Consider the following 11,034-nt stretch of genomic DNA (forward strand, 5'->3'; position numbering starts at 1 on the left):
TTTTTTTTTTTTTTTTTTGAGAGGTTTTCACTGTAGGGCGCGTGCGCTTGCCAGACAGACAGAGAGAGACATAGAAACAGAAAGCGAGAAATCACCCCCCAGGGGGGATGGTCACACCGCAATCCCTTCTCCATTCTCCTCTCGGGATCTTGGGCACGCACGCACACGCGCCCGGCGTGAGTTTCTTTAAGCCACCGGGTCCGGGACACGAACCACGGTCGACTACGTGGGAGTCCAGCGACATAGCCATTACGCTAACTGCTGGTTCCCCTTGTGCTTATTTTTCAAGCTAATCTAGCTAGTGTTCAGTGACTCTTAAATTGGCTTTTTACATACGTTTACATTATGGATTTAATTCCTACTTTCACTTTTTTCCCAGAAACTTGGAAAAACACTAGTTTGGGATTTAAGGAACTTGTCCTTAACTTCTCCCTATTGATTATTAGCATAGTGGCACCTGCAAGTTAGCAGTGGAAATATGCACCCTTTCTTTGTTTTTAAATGGGAGAACATTTAGTATGGTTTTTCTATGGATTTTAACTGGCAAATCAGAAATACTTGGGCCAGTCAGAGATGTGGTTAAGGTAGCTGAATCCCACACAGCCCGCTCTGGTTTGAGTCCCAGACCCAGCAGCTTGAGAAATGCCAAGTGGTTGTGTGCGTGTGTCCAAAACCCTGGAAGGAGGGAGAAATGGAGGAGAAAAGGTGATCAGACTATTTTCCCTAGAGGGGTGCTTTCTAAAACCACCTCTCCCTCTGCAAGTGTACATACCCTGTAGTGAATTTTTTAAAAGGGGGCGGGGTGGTGGTGGTGAGGAAACAAGAAATACGTACTTTCTTAGTTTATATGGGACAGGTAAAATGAGGGCTGACCTTAGTTTTCCTGCTTTAGCTTTCATGTGACCTCCTGCTTTTGCTTTTTTGTTTTTTATTTGCTAGCGGGCACATGTGCTAGGAGGATATGACAGTGAGAAAGCACTTTCCAGGGGGATAGTTACACCACAGCTCCTTCTCTGGATTCTTCATGTGCGTGTGCACACCTGGTGTGTTTTTCAACCTGCCTGGTCTTGAACTTGAACCATGTAGTCTGCTGGCCATGTGGGATCCTGCTGCCTTAATCACTGTGCCACCAACCGGCCTGCTTTTTGCCTCTTCTGATTGGACACATAAGTAAATACCCCCATGTGTTTATATTCTTGTACTACAGTGCTCATATTGTGTAATCATAAGGTACAAAAAGAGAAATTAAAAAGTGGCTGTGAAATAAATAGAAGTTTTAATATTTTATTCCTATGCCCAGTTTTAGAGATTACATAAGACCACAGAGAGAGAGCACCCCCTAATGGAGCAGAATCACATAATCCCTCCTCCACTTCATCCTGTCTGGATTTGGGGAACATGCATACGTGCCTGGGTGTATTTCAAGCAACTGGTTCTAGGATTTGGCAATGTGGGATCCTGCTCCCTTAACCACTAGCTACAGAGAAACTACAGCTCAGTAATTTCAAATTCTTCCTAGACCACATTGTCATGTGCATTATCTCTCCAGTTAGAGTGGCTCTTACCAAAAAACAAACATGTTGGCAAGGATGTAGAGAAAAGGAAACCCTAACACTGCTGGTGGGAATGTAAATGCCATTGTGGAAAACAGTATGGAGGTTCCCCCCAAAATTAAAATCAGGCCCATTCTGTATGGCACAGTCAGTAGACCATGGGAATGAAGCTGGAAGTCACATGCCAACCACACCTCAAGCCCCTGGCCCAGTCAAAAAGCTGTTAAGTAAAATCATATGACCTGGCAGACCCACTTTCGGACGGGAATGTGTCTGAAGCAGGTGAAATCTATGTTGAGATGCATGCACTCCCATGTTTATTGCAGCACTGTTGACAATAGCCAAGCCGTGGAATCAGCTTAAGTGTCATTAGATGAATGGTTAAAGAAAATGTATACACAAATACATAATATATACAAAATATATAAATACTCGGCCAAAAAGATCCTTCACTGTAAACAAAACTTGTTTTTGAGATTTTTGCTATAGGGCATGCACTATAGCCAAGAGAGAGAAAGAAATCACCCCCCCCCCTCCCCAGAGGGGATGGCCACACAGCAATCCCTTCTCCATTTTCCTTTTGAGATTTTGGACACATCCAAATGGGCCCAGTGTGAGTTTCAAGCCACTAGGTCTGGGACCCAGGCCTTGGTTGGCCACATGGGAGTCCAACACCTTAAGCACTATGCTACTTGTTGGTCCAATACCTTTATTTTTAAGTTTCTGCTATAGGGCATGTGCACTTGCTGGAGATAGAGGGAGAAAATAAATCTCCCCAGGAAGGATGTCCATGCTGCAGTCCCTTAATTCTCAGGATTTTGGGCATGCATGCACAAGTGCCTGGTGTGATTTTCAAGCCAGGTGTGGCACTCAAACCGCAAAGTGAGATCCAAGGCCTTAACCCCCATGCCACCTGTTGGCCCAATCCAAGCTTCTTTTTTTTTTTTTTAAAGAGAGAGACCTTTGCTATAGAGCTGGTGAGACAGACACAGAAAGCAAATAACCCACAGGGAGGATGGCCACACTACAATCCCTTCTCCATTCTTGGGATTTTGAGCATGCATGTGCATACACACCCAGTGTGAGTTTTAAGCCGCTGGGTCCAGGACTCAAAACTGCAGTCAACCACATGGGAGTCGAGCAAGGCAACCACCATGCCATCTGCTGGTTTCCCCAATCCAAGCTTTTTAACACTGAGTCTACACACAGAAAAGGATGAAATCCTGTCATTTGTGACACTATGGATGAATCCAGAACATGTTAAGTGAAATGAGGTGGACACTGATGCACAAGATCTCACCCAGATGCAAAATCTAAAAAAAAGTTTATCTCAGAAACTAGAACAGTGGTTACCAGAAAGCAGGGGTGGGGGAGGGCGAGGGGTTGGTCAGTGGGTACCCAGTACAGATAGGAGTAGGTTCTGGAGTTCCGTTGCGGGGTAAGGTGGCTGAAACAGTGATGTGTGGTATGCTTTGAAGTAGGGTTGTGAATGTGCTCACTACAAGATGTGAAATGTTTGAGCTGATGTATGTGCTAATTATTCTCATCTGCTCAGGACACAGTGTATGCATGAATCAAACATCACACTTTACCCCCAAAGTATGTATATGTGTCCAGAAAAAACTGAACGAGACAACTGACCAAGAACATTCTCCTACTGAGGGTGTGCATCAAGCAAACCATGTTGTCTGATCATTATCAAATGGCAGGGAGGGAAGACTACTCCCAGAAAAACTCCCCATTACTATATGCCTGCTCCCCAAAATACATTCTAAAATATCTGCAAGGCTACATTCTCCCTGGCCAAATCCATGGTCCCTGCTTAATCCACTGGGAGTAGAGAAAACTTGAGCTTTTGTTACCTTGTATTTTACTTCTCACAAAGAGCTTAACAGTCACTATTTCTGTCTTTCTGATGAGGAATGAGGGTCAGAAAGATTGCTCAGAACAACGCTAGGGTCTTTCAGATATCAAAACTGGAGCTTTCACACTCTCCAGGGAGATGCTCTGAGCACCTTAGCCGTACGGAACAAACGTCCACGTGGTATGTCCCTAAGGTACGCCATGCATGCCTTCACAGCACTAGCTACAGAACTACTTGTTTGTTGCCGTTTTTTCCCACTATTGAGTAAGGTCCCTAATGTGATTTTGGCTGTCTTTGTATGCCCAGTTTAGGCAGCGCCTGACATAGAGTAGACCTTCAATAAATATTTGTTGAACTAATGACATGTCAACAGTTCAGGGAGTTTCTGTGATGGCATCATTTAGCCTTGAAGGGCAGAGCATCCAGAAGCCTGGGAATGGCGGGGCCTCTGAAGACTTGGCCTCTAGCTCTTTCCTTCTTCCTTTGCCAGATGACTTCTGGCTTAACCTTAGTTTAATTGGAGGAGCTGGGACAGAATTAGTCAATAGTCATAATTTATATGGTGTCCACTTTATGTGCTTACCAAATGCCAGGCCTGAAAAAAAATACCTTGGGTAGAGTAATGAACTTAAACTTCATCAATATTGAATGTTACAGATGAGGAAATCAAAAGTGCCGAGGGCCGAGAGCCTTGCCCAAAGTCACAGGCTATGCTTGTGCCACTGGGCTATATTGCCTGCCAGAGTCATAGGTGAGTTTATGGTTATCAGTGGAGAGAACCTTGGGTGAAGGGTTTTGGGGATTTGGTATCAAACCTATTTTGTCTTAATCCTGTGTTAGCCTCTGGGAACTGCCAGACTCTTAATTCAGTGAAGGTGTGTGTGTGTGTGTGTGTGTGTGTGTATGACGTGTTTCCCTAAGGTCAACTTTCTTCCTAATTGGAGTTTGAACCATACCATTTCCTTGCACTTCTGCCCTGTTCTCCCGCTGAGCCTGATGTGTTTGGGAACCAGGGTTGGGGGAGGGGTAACAATGATGCCCGTTGTACAGGAAGGCCATGGGGCTGCTGAGTAAGCTCAGATCTGAATTGCCCCAGCTCATTAGCTGACCCTGCTGATCCTGCGTGGAGGCAGGTGGCCTGCAAAGCCTGAGCTGTCCCGTATCCCAGGTGCTCATTGGCCACAAGTTCCTGAGCTGAGCTGCCCTCGGGAATGTACCTTCTTGTCTGACAGGAGAGCACACCTTGGCTTTGGCACCCGGACCAAGCTCTGGAAGCTGAGGGGCAGCCCATCACCATCCTGAGTGAGAGAGGATTAAGAAATGGCTCTGTATGAATAAGCTCTCCATGCTCAGGGCAATGAGCAATGCCTATTTTCTGAGCGCTGTCCTTCACATTTAAGTCCTTGGAGACTACCCTTGAACAAATTCTTGGACTGTTCTGGTCCTCAGTTTCCTCATCTGTGTAACAGGGATCCCCAATGAAAGAAAATACATATAAAGTTCTTGGCACAGGGCCTCAAACACACATTAATGAATTAATCTACAACTATTTATTATAGTTCAAGGCACTATTGGTCTAGCAATGAACTAAGCAAATAAAATCTTCCTGTGGGGACCAGCAGGTGGTGTAATAGTTACGTTGCTGGACTCCCACATAGTCGACCATGGTTCAAGTCCTGGACCTGGTGGCTTAAACTCATGCTGAGTGTGTGTGTATGTGTCCAAAATCACAAGAGGAAAATGGAGAAGGTCTCTGTCTCTGGTGAGTGCACATGCCCTATAGCAAAATCTCTTAAAAACAAAAACAAAAACAAAAAAACCCTTCCTATGGTGGGACTGGCAGATGGCATGGTGATTAAAGCACTGGACTCCCACATGAATAACCGTGGTTCTAGTCCTGGACCTGGTGGCTTGCTTTCTCACTTTCCCTCTCTCTCTGACTAAATTAAAATTAATTAATAAATTAATAATTTGGGGGGGGCATGGTTGTTAAGGCGCTGGACTCCCACATGGCTAACCATTAGTTCGAGTCCTGGACCTGGCAGTTTTCTTCCTCACTCTTTCTCTGTCTTTCACTGGTCTAATTAAAACAAATAATAATAAATAAAATTAAATAAACTAATACTTGGACTGGCAGGTGGTGTGGTAGTTAAAGGCGCTGGATTCCTGCATGGCCAATCATGGTTCGAGTCCTGCACCTGGTGGCTTGCTTTCTTACTTTCCCTTTCTCTCTCTCTGTCTGGTCAAATTAAAAAATAAATAATTGTTTTTAAAAATTAAATAAACATTCTTTTAAAAAATCTTTAAAAAAAAAAAAGCAAAGCTTGGGAACCAGCAGTTAGCGTAATGGCTATGTCGCTGGACTCCCACGTAGTCGACCGCGGTTTGTGTCCCAGACCCGGTGGCTTAAAACTCACGCCGGGCGCGTGTGCGTGCGTGCCCAAGATCCCGAGAGGAGAATGGAGGAGAAGGGATTGCGGCGTGACCATCCCCCCTGGGGGGTGATTTCTCGCTTTCTGTCTCTATGTCTCTCTCTGTCTGTCTGGCGAGCACACGCGCCCTACAGTGAAAATCTCTCCAAAAAAAAAAAAAAATCTTTCTATGGAGCTCACATGTTAGTGGAAAATACATAATATTTAAGATAATATACTGATTTTTTTTTTTTTAAATGGGGCCAGCCAGTGATATGGTGGTTCAGGTGGCTGGATCCTACATGGCAGACTGCATGGTTCGAGTCCCGGACCCAGCAGCTTGAAGAATACACTGGGCACATGTTGTATGCCCACAATCTCAAAAGGAGGGACAGATGGAGAAGGGATTGTGGTACACCCTGCTATAGGAGTGCTTTCTAGCTCTCTTAACGTCTCCCTCTGGTGAGCACACACGCATGCTGGCAAAACTAGAAAAAAAAAAACGGCCAGCTACTAGTGTAGTGAATGCAGCTGGATCCCACATGACTGACTGAATGGTTTGACCCAGCAGCTTGAAAAAGATACTGGGTGTATGTGCATGCATGCCAAACATCCCAAGAGAATGGAAAAGGGATTGCAGCACGGTCATCTCCCCCACCGTTCGAGCTTTCTCACACACACACACAGGGAGATAGCAGACATGAACACAGCTGTGGAGAAAATGAAGCACATATAAGTTATTAAAAACAACAACAAATAGCACACACCCTTTTTCCTCCTTAACCCTAATAATTCAGTTAGAGGCTATGCATTTACTGCCATGGGAATCTGGGGACAGGGGAAGGAGTGGTTCCCCCATTGCCCTAACCTCTGATCTGATGGGAACCTGCCACAGAAGTTGGGAGTCCTGGGATGTTTCTGCAGTGAACCCTAATTTCCTAAGATCCAGAACTGGAGGGCAAGGTGGCACTGGAACCCTGCATTGTCATATGTGTCTAATCAATTTTCCTGCCTGCTGGATTCTATTTGAGTCATCTGGGATTTATTTTGATTTCCATCTCCTTACTGGATGCTAATGCCACCTCCTCCTACTCTTTTCAGGCAAGCATGGGACAGGAAAGACAAAGTCTTTCTCCGGAGCAAGAGTCACGGGAGTGGGAGAAAATCTCTCCCAGATGGTTGCCAAGGAGGAAATGCTTGCAGGGGTGGCTTGGCCCTGCTTTTGCACCATCTCTCCCACCAGTAGCTACTGGAGGCGGGTCCTCTCGCACACCCGTGAAGGCCATTTAGAAATGTTTTACAACTAGGGCCTGACCGGCCGTCTGCCACATTCTCCTCTCCCCTCCTACCTTGCTTCCTTTTCACCACATCCCTGGTTCCTACCTTTTTCTGCCTCTGCCAGGGTGAGTCCTGATGATATCCAGGTTCTTAGAAGGAATTCAGGCAGCCAGCAGATGGTGTAGCTGTTACGTCACTGGACTCCCACATGGCCGACCAGAGTTCAAGTCCCGGACCAGGTAGCTTGAAAATCACGTCCAGTATGTGTACCTGTATGCCTGAGATCCTGGGAGGAGAATGGAGAAGGGATTGCAGTGTGGCCATCCCTGGGGGGGCGGTGATTTACTTTCTCTCTCACTGTCTCTGACTCTGCCTCTCTCTGGTGAGTGCACGTATCCTAAGGCAAAAACCTTTTATTAAAAAAAAAAAAAAAAAAAAGGAATTCAGACCAATGTACCGCTTTGTCAGATGAGGAAACAGACCTAGACAGGTAGAGGAAAGACTCCAAGCTCACACTGTTTCATTCACTGAACAAAGAACACACTTTTTTTTTTTTTTTAATAATAATTTCATTTATTTATTAATTTTTTTTTTTTTAAAGTTTTAACCAGAGAGACACAGAGAAAGCGAGAATGCAAGCTGCCAGGTTCAGGACTTGAACATCTCAGTCAGCCAAGTGGGAATCCAGCGCTTTGACCACCACGCGACTTGCTGGCCCCAAAGAATACTTTTTTTTTGAGAGGTTTTTGCTATAGGGCACGTGTGCTCGCAAGAAAGACAGAGACAGAGACAAAAAACAAGAAATCACCCCCCAGGTCGGATGGCCACACCACATTCTTCTTCATTCTCCGCTTGGGATCTTGGGCACGCACGCACACATGCCTGGCGTGAGTTTAAGCCACTGGGTCCAGGACTTGCACCGCGGTCAAACTACATGGGAGCCCAGGGACACAGCCATTATGCCAACTGCTGGTCCCAAGAATACATCTTATTAACCTTCAAGATTTCACTTAAATGCCACCTCAGCCGAGAGACCTTCTCTGACTAATTTGAAGCAGATCTCACCCTCATTCTTCTCTATTGTTATTTGTTCTTTATCACAATATATAGTTGCTTAATTTATTCATAATATATATACTTTTGGGAACCAGCAGTTAGCGTAATGGCTATGTTGCTGGACTCCCACGTAGTCGACTGCAGTTCATGTCCCGGACCCAGTGGCTTAGAATTCACGCAGGGCGCGTGTGCGTACGTGCCCAAGATCCCAAGAGAATGGTGGAGAAGGGATTGCGGCGTGGCCATCCCCCATGGGGGGTGATTTCTCGCTTTCTGTCTCTATGTCTCTGTCTGGCGAGCACACGTGCCCTATAGCGAAAAACCTCTCAAAAAAAAAATATATATATATATATACATTTTTTTTGAGGTTTTTGCCTTATGGTGTGTGCACTCAACAGAGACAAGGAGAGGGAAAGTGAGAAATCACCCCCAGGGGGATGGCCATGCCCCAGTCCCTTCTCCTCCCAGGATCTTGGGCAAGCACACACATGCACCTGGTGTGATTTTCAAGCCATTGGGTCTAAGACTCGAACCACAGTCGACCATGTGTGAGTCCAGCGATGTAACCACTATACCATCTGCTGGTCCCCATATATGTATAGTTTTGCTTCTCTATCTGAATGTAAGCTTCCCAAGGGCCAGGCGGGCGTGTGAGCCTTCAGAGACACACTCATCTCTGTATTCTTGGCATCCAGCACCTAGCAAGGGTTTAGGAAATCTGCTGAATAAATACATAGTGATCAAGTACCGTCAGGGAACCTAGGGATACAAAGATGGATGCGATACAATCCCTCTTCTCAGAACTGTCTAGTATGAGCAACAGAACTAGAAATGGAAAATGGGGCCCAGCCAGTGTGTGGTGGTTAAGGCAGCTTGATCCCACATGGCTGACTACATGGTTCAAGTTCCTGACCCAACAGTTTGAAAAACACACCAGGCACATGTGCATGTGTGCCCAAAATCCGAGATGGAGAAGGGATTGCAATGTCCCCATCCTCTGCGGGGAGGGGTGTTATCTTTTTTTTTTTTTTGAGAAGATTTTGCTATAGGGTACGTGTGCTCACCAGAAAGACAGAGGACAGAGAGAAACAGAAAACAAGAAATCACCCCTCAGGGGACAAGGGCCACGCTGCAATTCCTTCTCCTCCATTCTCTCGGGATCTTGGGCACACACGCACATGCACCCGGTGTGAGTTTAAGCCACCAGGTCCGGGACTCGAACCGCAGTCGACTACATGGGAGTCCAGTAACATAGCCATTATGCCAACTGCTGGTCCCTGGGGGGGGGTTGTTCTAACCCCCTCCACTTCAAGCTAGCTTGCTCTATAGAAAATTTGAAAAAATAAAATAAAAACAAACAGAAAATGAAATGGGATCGGGCCCATCTTTGGGAGAGGCATTTTAGGGCACCTAAGCCGGGTCTATTCTTGTGTTGGGCTTCTTAGCCACCTTGAACCGCAGGTAGGACCATGCGGCTCCTCCTTGCCAGGTGGTTCAGTTAGGCCTGTGCCCTGAGCATCGCCAGCAGCAGGGCTGACAACTCAGGCCTCAGTGTGCGCAGAGGGTACCTGGACCCATGGCCTTTCTAGCGAAGGCAGGCTTGCCAGTCAGTTTTACGAGTCCAGTTAGTGTCCAGGTCTATGCTCTCCGAGAGTTCTAGAGACAACCCTACACCTTCCAGCTTTGCCTCTGATCTTTCCCCTGGAGTCCTGTTCAGAAGAAAACTATGGAGCATTAGAGAGGAGACACCTGACTAGCCCTTGGGATTAGTGGAGTGGCAGATGTCCCAGCCAGCTTGCCTTCATTTCTAGAGGGTAGGTGGGTCATCCTACTTGGCTCAGAGGAAGCAAGGGGCGGACCTGCCTTCCTGCTCTGGACTGCACAGGGGCACGGGTGCTAGCAGGAGAGATGGGAAAGGAACCCAGCAGCAGCAGGAGGAAGGGGGCCAGTGAGCATCCCCTTTGGATAGAGAAGTGCCCGGAGCTCCTTCCCAGAGAAGCTTGCCCCCCAGCCCCATCTCTCCCTAGTGGGGGGAACTGAGCTGCACTGCTTCTCAAAGCTCACAGCAAGCAATGCACCTCTCCTTGTACCCCTCTCCCCTCAGACTCTCCCCCACCTCTCCAGGAGCCAGAAAGGTAGGCTCCTCCTACTGCACCTATCAAGCCCCCTCCCCAGCCCATGCCCTGCTGCAGCCCCTCCGAAGCCCTACCTGCAGCTAGGCTGACCATGCCTCTGTCCACGTTGTTGAGCCACCAGGGAAAAACAAAATGACTCACTAGCACCTCCTGGGCGTTCACAGGGCACCTTTAATTCTGATCCCCATTCTTCCTCCATGAGGGTGCAGGGTGGCTATGATGATCTCCAACTTAGAAAGGTTAAGTAACTTGCCCAAGGTCACACAGGGGGAACGTGGCAAAAAACAAAAACAAAAAACACCTTGTGTCTCCTGCCCCCAGTTTGGCAGATGTTCAAATAATCTCTGTGGAAAGGGTGAAGTCAGTTGTGTCTTCATTTCGCTGGCCTGTGGGTGCTTCTGTGGGATGGAGTAGGGTGGGTGTGGGGGAGGAAAGCTGTCCACTTCCTAAACCGGCCTTTGACCTCCTCAGTCACTCTCACTTCCCAAGAACTTCCAGATTTAACTCCAAGCTCTCCGTCTGCACCCTCCGTTCGGTGTATTTATCAGAGCAATGTCCCCTCCCCCAAGAGCAACGAGGAGCAGGTCTCATAATTTCCTTCTCAAAAGAGCAAAGACACAAAACCAAAAAGCACACAACCAAACAAAAAACCCAAATAAACAGCCCTACTTCCCTCCCAACACGTACAGACCCAAACCAAACAACCGAAGCACCAGCCGACCCCGCACTGTCCGCAG

The sequence above is a fragment of the Tupaia chinensis genome, unplaced genomic scaffold (genome assembly GCF_000334495.1).
Source record: "Tupaia chinensis unplaced genomic scaffold, TupChi_1.0 Scaffold144171_1, whole genome shotgun sequence".
Classification (NCBI taxonomy): Eukaryota; Metazoa; Chordata; class Mammalia; order Scandentia; family Tupaiidae; genus Tupaia; species Tupaia belangeri.